Source organism: Patagioenas fasciata, chromosome 3 (genome assembly GCF_037038585.1).
Source record: "Patagioenas fasciata isolate bPatFas1 chromosome 3, bPatFas1.hap1, whole genome shotgun sequence".
Classification (NCBI taxonomy): domain Eukaryota; kingdom Metazoa; phylum Chordata; class Aves; order Columbiformes; family Columbidae; genus Patagioenas; species Patagioenas fasciata.
This window is the reverse complement of record NC_092522.1, coordinates 84,233,497-84,242,489: the sequence shown is the minus strand read 5'-3', so window position 1 is coordinate 84,242,489 and position 8,993 is coordinate 84,233,497. Positions and strand designations below refer to the sequence as shown.

Genomic DNA, 8,993 nt, shown 5'->3' with positions numbered 1-8,993 from the left:
AATGTCTCCAGAGAAGGAGACTCCACAACCCCCCTGGGCAGCCTGTTCAGTGCTCTGTCACCTTCACTGAGAAGAAGTTTCTTCTCAGATTTAAGTGGAACCCTTTACCCCTTGTCCTATCATTGGTTGCCATGGAGAAGAGCCTGGCTCCATCCTCATGACACTCATGCTTTACATATTTGTAAACATTAATGAGGTTGCCCCTCAGTCTCCTCCAAGCTAAAGAGACCCAGCTCCCTCAGCCTTTCCTTATATGGGAGATGCTCCACTCCCTTAATCATCTTCATTGCTCTGTGCTGGACTCTCTCCAGCAGTTCCCTGTCCTTCTTGAACTGAGGGGCCCAGAACTGGACACAATATTCCAGATGTGGTCTCACCAGGGCAGAGTAGAGGGGCAGGAGAACCTCTCTCGACCTACTAACCACCCCCCTTCTAATACAGCCCAGGATGCCATTGGCCTTCCTGGCCACAAGGGCACAGTGCTGGCTCATGGTCATCCTGCTGTCCACCAGGACCCCCAGGTCCCTTTCCCCTACACTGCTCTCTTAACAGGTCATTCCCCAACTTATACTGGAACCTGGGGTTATTCCTACCCAGTTAGTTATTCCCTCTCCTAAAGAGAAGGTTCTGAACTGGGGACCTTGAGTAAAGGAAGTGTGCTAGCTCCAAAAAAGGGAGTTATTTCCTTTTGCAGTCAGTGTTTTTCATTGGAAACTCTACACTAATTTTATGCAACCTAGAGGAGTAGTGGAAGGACTGTGTCTCCAAAATCCTGTCCATTCTTCTTGAGTATGTTAGACTACATGAAACATGATATGTCACTATTTGTTGACTTAAAGAGAATTAATAAGGAGTGCTCTAATTTTGAGGTTTAAGTGCCATGTGTACAGGTGTCTTTGTCCAAAATGAGCTAAAGAGACTTAATCTGAACTCCAGATAAATGTCAATTGTCAATCTGTGAATCCATCAAATATTCCATTCAAGGCTTGGTTTATTGTTGTTGTGGGGTTTTTTGTTTGGTTGGTTGCTTTTTTATTATGGCATCACTTTGACTTTTTGTAGTGATGAAAGAAGTATATTGTGTTCTGGACTAGCGTACTTGTTAAAAATCCTAGAATTACAGAATTTCATCTCCAAATACATACATACATACATACATACATACATACATACATACATACATACATATATACATATCTATTCCTAAAGATACTGGGTGGAGTAACATTTAGCATATCTAAATCTTATCTCAAGATAAAGCAAGTCTTGTACCAAATGGAATATACAGCCCATCTATTATTTAGTGTATGGAACACTGTTTCTTGTCTTTCATCATGATCCAAATGGCAGGAGGTGTTACAGACCACCATGCATGCAGCCTAACCAGTCCAACAAATAGTTGTGGAAGCAAGCATGGACACTTCACACAACTGTGCCTGAATTTCTCATTTGTGGGGCAACTACACAGAGATATGCTAGAGTGGCTGTTGCAGTATTCATATACTTCCATGGCTAGGTAATAGCGAGAATGGAAATAGGCAAAACCTATGTACTGGCAAACTTGGACAAAATATATATATTACAACCAGCATGCTCCTTATGTGTACTGGCACCTTCATGACATGTAGAATAAGATAATTTGCATACATGTGGAATTTGCATTTACCTTCTATCACCAGTTTCCTGATTAAAGATTACATCCTGTTAGAAGAACAGATTTCTGTTAGGAAACTAGCTACTTCATATTTCTACTGTTCTTTAGCAAAAGAGTTAAGCATTGGAAAGTCAACCTGTGAAGGTTCAGTCATGCTGTGTTAGGTGAATCTTTGGTCGGACCTAGTACAGCCACGCTTCTGCCACCAGTATTATGAAAGCTCTTCCCCCACTGACTTAACAGCACCAGTCATGTACATGAAAATAGTAGGCTTTCGGAGATTAAGGTTTCCAAACTGCACAAGTGCCACTGTGACTGGACTCATGCTCATGTTTCAGTGGCTGTTTTAATAAGAATATCTTCTGTTTCCAGTGCACAGATGTGGGAAAAGCTGGCAAGGTGCCAGTGTCTCAGGTCAGACACTGAGATCAGAATCACAGAAGGGTTTGGGTTGGAAGTGACCTTCAAAGGTCATCTAGTCTAAACCCCTGCAATGAGTAGGGGCATCTTCAATTAGATCAGGTTGCTCAGAGCCCCATCCAGCCTGGCCTTGGATGTCTCCAGGGATGGGGCATCTACCACCTCGCTGGACAACCTGGGCCAGTGTCTCACCACCCTCAGTGTAAAACATTACTTCTTATATCTACACTGAATCTCCCCTCCTTTAGTTTAAAACCATCAGCCCTTGACCCATTGCAACAGGCCCTGCATAAAAGTCTGTCCCCATCTTTCTTATAGGCCCCTTTTAAGTACTGAAAGGCTGCAATAAGGTCTCCCTGGAGCCTTTTTTTCTCCAGGCTGAACAACCCCAACTCTCTCAGCCTGTCCGCAACCATCTTGGAGGCTTTTCCAGCATTTCGCTGTCCTTCTTGTGCCATGGAGCCTCTTGCATGGGACTATTCCATACAGTGAAGGACTCCTCTGCTGAGCTTCATGGGTTTCCATCATCCCTGTTAATGTCCTTCTGAGTGAGAGCCCTGCCCTCATTCACCACAAGAATTACTCCTAGTTCAGCTCTATCATCTCTTAATTTTAGAATCATAGAATCATTTTGGTTGGAAGAGACCCTTAAGATCATTGAGTCCAACCATAACTTAACTCTAGCACTAAGCCATGTCACTAAGAAACCTTGTCTATATGCCTTTTAAACACCTCCAGGGATGGTGACTCCACCACTTCCCTGGGCAGCCTGTTCCAATGCTTCACAACCCTTTCCATGAAGAATTTTTTCCTACTATCCAATCTGAACCTTCCCTGGTGCAACTTAAGGTGCTTTCCTCTTGTCCTATCACTTGCTACGTGGGAGATGCTTGAATAAGCTGAGACCTTGTATCACCAGTATCTGCAGAACATCACTATTTTGGGAATTGACTTAGCTTTTCCTGCTACGGTTTATGAATTCATGCCCTGACAACATGAAGCCATACAGGACCTTCAATAATACTCTGAAAAGCACAGAAAACTGTTAAAACACACGCTGAGAAGACTGAAAGGCTGGTAGCATTTGCAGAAACAACTTAAAACTTAGTAAATGCAAAACTGTAAGTGCAGGGTGCAGTAGCCTAAAATAACTGATGTCTGCAAGTGCTTTTGCATGGCAAATTACTGGAACTCCTTGATCGCTTATAGAATCAACTGTTCCCAACATGGTTACTGGAAAGAGAATAGTCCCAGGTTGAAGAAGACTGAAGACAATGTGCTACAGATTCTCATATTTCTGTCACATGCTGTCTTTCTAATGTGTAGCTGCTAGCTCTTCTTATTCTGCTCATCTTCAGATATTGTTCTAACTTACAGGGCTTTATGATAACAGAATTAAATATATATGCATATATTTAAAAACTCTGTGAAGAAAGAATTGCTGGTGTGCATAGTTATTTTTTTCTTAAGGAACATTCTGGACTGTGCCAAATTTTCTGCTGAATTAGATATTCAGCTTCAGGTCATTTGGATGCTGTTTCAGGCTCCAGAGCTGGCCTGCAGTAATATCCTTTGTGTAGCTCCTACTTCGTTCCTCATGAGAGCAGACCAGCAGCAAGTGGCTCAAACAAAACTTTATGTTACTTATCATTCTGGGTTTTGAAGGCAGCACTGCTGGCTTTCATCGTGGAAAGGATTAGGACCTTCTAATAGAAAGTACTTTGGTTCTGCAGACAAAGCTTGATAAGTTACTTATATGAGTTCTCCTTTTCATTTCTAACACCTGCATCCTCTTATTCTTAACAGGAAGAGGACTGGTTGTCTAATTGTCCCAGAAATAAAAGTGCAGCAAACATTCAGGCATCCTTTCAGACCTGCACTATCTCCATGTTCCTTTCCATTGTAGGAAGAACCTGAATGTACGAAAAAGCTAGAGGAAGAGTAATCTGGAAAGACTGTGGTTCTGGAGGTACACTGGTTTTGAAAGCAAAGGCATGCAAAATGCTCTACACTGAAGCCTACGCTTTTGTTAGCAGAGTGCCAGTGCCAAGACTTGCATGAGGCTAAATACAGCATTATATATATATCAGCTCATCTTTCACAGTGGGAAAAGCACTGCAGGAGTACATGGTCTCTCCCTCCTCCTGAGCATCTTCCCCAAGGCCCTACCCCTGCTCTTCCTTTGCCAGCCATACTGTGATCCCTTTCCTTGGGTCATGGAACTTCTCCTACACTGGAGCCTCCAGCCCCTCTTGCGGCAGACACATGCTAAATGGAGCAACTACATTTTCAGAGTACTGGCAGTAAAATATGCTTGCTTGATGTTAGAAATACACCTCCTACTTCACAGAAATAAAGCTGTGGATTGTCACTAATGTGCCAGACTATTTTGATTTCAACAGTTCAGAAGTGGAGTATGATTTTGTTTAAAGCAGCCTCAGGCTGAGCCATGCTCAACTGTTCTTTGGGAGTAGGGGGGATCTAGAAAAGGGAGATGGAGGAATTAAAAAAATGTTAACTTTCAGTGGCCAGCAATTTACCTGCCAACAGTACTATCCAAGTTGCTTAGAGAACTGTTATGTTAGCTTCTTTTTTAACCTCTGCTTCCTTTTTTCCTTTCTGTAATGTCAAGTCCTGCATCCAGAGCTCTATTCAGAACAACATGCATAGCAGATGCAGCATTGCAAGGTTCAAAACAAGACCTTACACACTCTGATACCCATCAGGAAGCTTCCTTCTTCCTGTAGGGAACGTCACCTCATCTGACTAAACCTGCTCCAAGTGACAGAACAAAGTCAAAGCAGTAACTTATACAACTCCAATGTTATGGCTAACACTACTGTTTATATATCTGCTACTGAGAAGGGAACAGTTACTCCCTTACATGTTTTCGTTTTCTTTTGTCCACTGGGCTTCTTTTAAGCAAGTGCTGTCATGCAGTTGGTGTTCATCAGCTCCACCAATAAGCAGAAAAACGGAGGCACTTAAGGGACTTCTAGCTCCAGTTGCAAGGTTAGAGAATAGGATCGCAGATATTTTTTCTTCCTTTTTAATGTTGAACCTTGATTCTGTTTGTTTGTTTTATAGGCACTGCCATATGATGTATAAAATGCTCAGCTGAGCAAATTGCTTAGAACTCAGTGTAGTGTTTGATATTATTATGGTTTTAATCAAAATAGCAGTGGTTGGTATACTTTCAAATATAAATAGGATTTGGCCGTGTTTATCTGGCTAATTTTCAGAATGTTGAGATAACATGCACCAGTACAGCAGGTTTACATTCAGCTTTGCAAATCAGGAAGAACACTAAGAGGAAATGACGGATTAAGTATGAATAAGATGTAAAGAGCCTCTCAGAACTGGTTTACAGAGTCATTGACTGCACACAAACAGAGATTGCTATAACTTGTGGTTTTGTGGGGAACTCACCAGAAATCACCATGCCGGGATCTGAACTGAAGATGTTTTCAGTGTGGATAGCTGAGTGATACATGATCCTGCAATAGCAATGACTGGTTATCATTTTAGATGCTATCCAAAAACTAGAAGGAAAAAATGCTTCCTAGTATGGATGGAAGCACTAGGCACTGTAGTGTTCACAGAGGTTCCAGTGACAGGAATTTTGAATTTACTTTTCCTTTATGGTGTCAGAAGGAGTATAATAAAATTCTGTATCTATGTTTGAAAACAGTCTCAGTTTTAAGTTCAACCCAGCTGTACCCTGAGGCTGAAACGTGGCCATGTTTTGGCAGCAGGGAAGACTGCCATATGTTGCAGTGATAAAGAAATTACAGTGATGCCAATCTCTAAAATCAGACTTATAAAAAATATCTAAGGGAGTGCATTTGTAGCAATAAAAGCTTTTACATACATATATATAGAGAGAGAATAAGAGAGCCTGACAAGTCTATATTTAAGGATAATTTTTCTGTCTCTTTAACAGTCATGCACTTTGTAAATGCTGCAAGCCACAATTCACTATTGCACTTCAGAGAAGTTGTATATGATCCATAAATCCCTTGCATTTCCCTGTCACGCAAAATTGCTTGCTGTCTAGCTCCCAGCTTCCAATAGCCATAGGACAATTACACTCTTTGAATAAGTTCTTACCTATTGACTGGCTTTTAGTAAGCACATACTGGAAATCGATAAGAAGATTCTTTTTTTAGCAGTCATTCAGTCAGGCCTCTAAATGACAGCATGGATATGGAGACTCTGAATGTGGCTGGCAGCAGCATGACATATTCTTTCTTTGTTTTTTAAGGTCAGTATAGGCTGTTGGTTTATAGCTCTCATGGGTGACTTCCAATGCCTTTAAAATTGCCAATTAGTTCATTTTAGTGCCAGTAGTATGTCAAGAATTTTTGAACAGAAAAGACTATTTGTATTCCTGATATGCATGTAATAAAATCCGTCATAGGATCTATTAGTACAATGTGGTAGTTCCAAACCACATCTACTGCAACTTAATCCAGAGCAAAATACTCAATACAAAATACTGATCTCAATCATAAACCTTCTGGTTTCAATTGTAAACACTGAAGCTGTTGTTTCTCATTGCTGAAGGAGGACTGCTACTGATCCATAAAGATGACTGTCTGAGCAGTTTTCAATTCATTCCATTTACCAATATTCTGAGACACACTTGTGAAATTGCTAAGAAGTTGCTGAGAACAGACAATGGATTCCACCAGCGTCTTCTTTTTTCCACCATTTATGGTCTTCAGCTCTTGAAAGAAATTATCCAGAGATGTAATAAATTTGTTTTGAAGCAGAAATTTTACTACTGAGTAGGTACATAGTTTCCAGGTAAACATTTTCTTGCCCAGCAGTGATGGTGGTCTTTGAACTTCCATTTTTTGACAGTATACTAGCTAAGTTATTCTGAATCTACTGTGCCAACAGGTCCAGCTAGCTTTGCAGTGAGGACACTAATTCATTTGGGTTCTTTATATACACAAGCCTTGCCATTTTTACTTCTTCTCTTAAATTCTCACAGTATTTTTACAGCTGAGAAAAAACACTGTCTGTTTCTTCCTGTTTTTTTTTTTTTCAGAGTGAGACAGAGATCTCCCAAGAAGGTATTAATTTATTTTTATGGCACTCCATCTCATAGGCCACAGCAGAACATTTCCTTATGTTATTCTGAAACTGGGAGTTTAGTTCCAGGACAATTTCCACCATTGTTGTCAAGATGTTTATATCCTAATCCATATATGTGCTCCTCAGTTAACCTCAACAGCTCAGTTTTACTAGCAAATGGCGGGATCATATTTTGTACTGTTTTTTTTCAGACATATAAGAAAGTTCAGTGGACAGTAACTTTTTAGCAGAAGCAAGAGACACTGAAACAACTAATGCTAATATATTAGCTGCTGAACAACTGGTGGATAGGAGGCCACCTATAAAATATGCATAACACGTCAACATCTGTTGCTGCTTCAGACTGTTCTCACTAACTGAATCTTGTTGAACAGAACATTCATTTCTCCTGCAAATGTATTTGGACAATAGCTTTGTGTTGATTCACAGCCTTCTTATGATCCAGTTTTGCATAGATACATCTTCTGTATTAACAGGACTATCCAGATGGCTAGCTGTGCCATGAAGTTTTTCTTTGATATTTTCCAAAACTGAAACCACATATTATTTGTCAGCCAGAGGATACATGGTCTCTTGCAGATCTGTCTATGCTTCTTTCAGTTCTTTCTCCTTGATTTGCAGATCTCTTTTCATTGTTAAGGTTCACTTTTATTAACAGTGAATGGTTTAGTGATTTTCACTTCTTCTTCCATGGTGCTGATCATGTCAATATACTCTGCGACTTGTTCCTGAACTGTCAGCTTTCCTTTAAGGGCATCATGAGTTTTCAGTGAAAATATAGACTCCATTTTACTCTTCATGCAGCAGCAAGGTCTTATAGATGATCAATCCCTTCAGTATCTTCCTTAATAATAGCTCATTTTGGCAGCTGCTGGTTAACTTCAGGCTTCATTATGTTCTTTGCTCTGTGAGCATACTTCAGTGTACTCAGTGTTTCCTCAAGATTTATAGATATGTGAGAAACTGTAATAATTATTGATGTTCTTGGTTGTTCTCCAAGACAGTATTGGAGGATTCTTCTAAGTTAAGATTCTCTGTGCCTCCTTTCCCAACAGCAGTAATAAATCTTTCTCCAGTCAGAACAGACTACTTGGTATTTCCAGCTTCACAAGCTCTTTTATCAACTGCCCCAAATCAAAGCGTTTTCATTTCCTGCAAGATCAAGTTTATCTCCCCTGTTCTAACAAGCTCCTGTTCATCTGCTCTGGTTTCTTTCATATAGATGGTAACCAGAAACAGACTAGGATCAACCAAAATGTGCATTTGTATAAGTAGCTGCAGTAGTTCTTTTTGCTGTACCTCTTTCCATGATTTGGTAGGCTTCATTTTTGTTGTGAACAGGCCTTTCACTTTTACACCTATCTTCTTTATGGGATCATCAAATATCTGCAGTCTTCTCCAGAAGTGGGAATAGGAATCAGAAAATCAAGCTCCTCGTTGTAGACTTCCAGAAAATAGGCTTTAAAAAAAAAAAAAAAATCTGTATCAATGTGTGTAAATGTATTTGATACAAAGTATTAGACCTGGTGGCAAATCCCCTTCCAAACTATTTTCTTCACTGGGGCTTCCCTTGTATTGTGAAGGTGTTTCTAACACCACTGTGGCCATAAATAATCACTGTACAGTTGTACCCATAGCTTCATCCAAAATCTGACACACAACACTCCTGAACCTATCAGTTGTCTGTGACTCCTCCGGTGCAGACCCTGTCTTCTTTTCTTGCTTGATCAGAGCCTACAAAAGTGCAAGCTTTATATCCTGAGGCATTAAAAGGTGTGAACCACACTGTCACCTAAATCTTCTTGCCCTTCGTGTT

General features: G+C 40.4%; 1 pseudogene; it reads right to left on the bottom strand.

Moving 5' to 3' along the window:
• Positions 1-286: 286 nt before the first annotated feature.
• Positions 287-8,812, bottom strand: LOC136099636 (kinesin-like protein KIF11-B; annotated as a pseudogene).
• Between the last annotated feature and the right edge of the window lie 181 nt (positions 8,813-8,993).